The 3,349-nt window shown below is 37.7% G+C and overlaps 1 pseudogene; it reads left to right on the forward strand.

The window, feature by feature from the left end:
* The first annotated feature begins 1,486 nt into the window (after positions 1-1,486).
* LOC142436566 (dehydrogenase/reductase SDR family member 7 pseudogene) lies at positions 1,487-2,654 on the forward strand (annotated as a pseudogene).
* Positions 2,655-3,349: the final 695 nt, after the last annotated feature.

Below are 3,349 nucleotides of genomic sequence, written 5' to 3' on the forward strand. Positions count from 1 at the left end.
TGACTTAACCTCTCCCCAGTTGGGGAAGTGGGTCAATTGTGTTGGGAGGGAAGTAGATGGTGATCAGCTTACTACTAAGGTCCAGAAACATTGGGACAGGGCAGAACAACTTGAATCAGAGGCATCCTGCTTGGCAGCACAAAATTCACACTTTTGATTTTTGGGATCTTTTGTTGTCAATTGCTCCCTCTGCAGTGCTGAAATATAATTAACAGGGACTTGAACTTCTCAGACTACCGTAAAATTTCCGCTATTTCTTGGAGAGGGATTCAGAGTAGGTCTGATTATGTGTTGGGTCTCACTCATTAGTTTTTCTTATTGAGGTGTTGCAGAGTTCTATCGATTTTAGTTCCTTGTCTATTGTGTCATTGCTATAGATTTTTTCCCAGTCCATAGACTCACATTTTACTCTTTTGATAATGTCTTTTGATGTGCAGAGGGGTTTTTAACAGGTCCCACTCCTTTATTTTGACTTCCACTGTGTGTGCTTCCTTTACTATACTTGGTACTCTGTCATAGAGCCCTTAAGTTTGTCCCAGTTTTCTCATTGATGATTCTGTTACCTCTGCGGTTTACATTTCAGTTTTTAATCCATCTTGAGTTCATTTTTGTGTATGGAGTGAGGTATGAGTCCGGTTTCGTTCTTCTGCACATGGAGATCCAATTTATGCAACACCATTTGTGGTAGAGAGTGTCCTTTTCCCACTTAAGGATTTTGGTCTTTTTTTTGAAAATCAGTTGTCTGTAGAAGGATGATTTTATTTCTGGGTTTTCTTTTCTATTCCATTGGTCTATGTATCTGTCATTTTGCCAGGTTGTGTTGACTTTGTGGCTTTTTAATAGGTTTTGAAGTTGAGTAGTGTAAGGTCTACGACTTTGTGAGGTGTTTTTTATCCTGGGTCCCATCCCTCTGTATATGAATTTGGTCATTAGTTTCGCCATTTATATAAAGAATGAAATTGGGGGTTGGATTGGCTTTGCATCGTATTTGTAGATTATCATACATAGTATTGACATTTTCACAATATTGAGGGTTCCTATCCAAGAACAAGAGATATTTTTCCATATGTGTAGGGTTCTTTTGGTTTCTTGTAGCTATTTTGTACAGAATTTTTGGTTTTTGGTTAGGTTTATTCCAAAGTATTTCATTTTTTGATGACTTTTATAAGTGGTATTATTTCCTTGATGTCTTTTTTGAGCTCTTTTCACTAGTATATAGAAATCCAATTGATTTCGCTGCTTGTTAATTTTTTATCCTGCTATTTTACCAAATCCCTTAAGGGCTAATTGTTTCCAACAGTCTTTTTGTGGAGTTGGGGGTTCTATAAAATTATATTGTCTGAAAATGGTGAGACCTTCACTTTTTCTTAGCCAAGTTACATTGATTGTTTTTGTTTTCTAATTGTTCTGGCTAAGACTTTGAACATGAGGTTAAAGAAGAGTAGTGCTAGAGGGTGTCCTTGTCTATTTCCCATTCTCATGCAAAATGTTTCAGTTTTTCCCCATGAATGGTATTGGCCCTAGGATTTTTGTATGTGGTCATTATTATGTTGATGAATTTTCCTTCAATTCCTTTTTTATTGAGTGTTTTAATCAGAAATGTGTGTTGGGTCGTGTGGCGGAGCTGAGTGAGCATTGCTGCAATGTTCTGAGAGTTTGGGCTAGCTTTGGTCACTCTGCTCTGGTTGTGGTGCACTTGCTATGCTTCCTGTGGGCAGGCAGTGACCTGAGCCTAATGTGGGCTGAGTGCAAGGGCAACACCCAGAATGGGAGCTGATTGATATGACGGTGTGGGTTCCCGGGGTATCAAGTGTAACTGGTGAGGAGTTGGCTTACCAGCTATCTAAACTAGGAGTTTCTCTTGTGATACCCACCAGAAAAATGGACAAGCTGAAGGGGTGAAACAAAAATGTCTTGAGAATGGCAATTTAAAAGGAAAAGATGTACTTATTTTGCCCCTTGACCTAATGAACATAAAATCCCATGAAGTGGCCACCAAGGCTGTTCTCCAGGAGTTTGGTAAAATTGACATTCTGGTCAACAATGTTGGATGATTCCAACGTCCTTTGTCCATGAACACCAGCCTGCATGTCTACAGAGAGCTCATGACACTTAACTAACAAGGGACCGTGTCCTTGACAAAATGTGTTCTGCCTCACATGATCGAGAGGAAGCATGGCAAGATTGTCACTGTCAATAGCATAATGGGTATAGTGTCTGAGCAGCAAGCATGCTCTTCGGGTTTTTTATTTTTAATAGCCTCTGAACTTGCTACATATCTCAGTATTATCATTTTTACCATTTACCCAGGACCAATACTGAAGTCAAATATTGTGATGAATGAACTGAAGAAGTCATGAAGCCTTTAGGTAATGATGGAGACCAGCCCTTCAAGATGGCAACCGGTCATTTTGCCCAATTGATTTTAATCAGTATGGCCAATGATTTGAAAGATACCTGAATCTCTGATCACCCGTTTGTTTATTACATACTTGGGCCAATACATGCCAACCTTGACTGGGTGGCTAACCAGAAAATTAGGAAAGAGGAGAATTGAGAATTTTAAGAGTGATGTGGATGCTGACACCTATTATTTTAAATCCTTCAAGAAAAATCACAATAAAAAGAGCAATTTGGATTTTTCAAGCCACTAGAGAGAGATGGAAACCACAAAAACAATTTTCTTATGCACTGAAGACTAATGTATGGTTTCAATTTTTAATAGATGTAAGTTTTACTTCAACATATAACAGATGAAGAAAGCATGACAAGAATCTTATCACAAAAGTAATAATAACACCTATTCCTGGACAAAGAATATTTTAAAATAATACACAGAATTTCCCAAATGACTGCATTTTGAAATGGTAAACAGGACTCTAGAAACCATCATTTATTAAATGCATGTTATATGCAAAAAAGGTTGTTGGTGTCCAATGCTCTTCTGCACATATTTATATGATCTGCTTCTTTTTTGTCTTATGTGGTGGATTACAATGATATTTTTCAAATGCTGTACCATCCTTGCATCCTTACTATCAATCCTACTTTGTCACGATGAATTAATGTTTTTATATATTATTGGAACCTATTGGCCAGAATTTTGTTGACAATTTTTGCATCGATGTTCATAAGGGATACTGGTATGTAGTTTTCTGTCTTTGTAAGATCTTTGCCTGGTTTTTATATCAGGATTATGCTCATTTCATAGAATGAATTTGAGAGTTCTGTCGCTTTCTATATTTTTGAATAGGCAGTGTGGAACTGGTGGCAGCCCTTCTTTGAATACTTGGTAGCATTCCCCCATGAAACGATCTCATCTTACACTTTTCTTCTCTGGAAATTTCGT

This window comes from Tenrec ecaudatus, unplaced genomic scaffold, assembly GCF_050624435.1.
Source record: "Tenrec ecaudatus isolate mTenEca1 unplaced genomic scaffold, mTenEca1.hap1 Scaffold_413, whole genome shotgun sequence".
Taxonomy (NCBI): domain Eukaryota; kingdom Metazoa; phylum Chordata; class Mammalia; order Afrosoricida; family Tenrecidae; genus Tenrec; species Tenrec ecaudatus.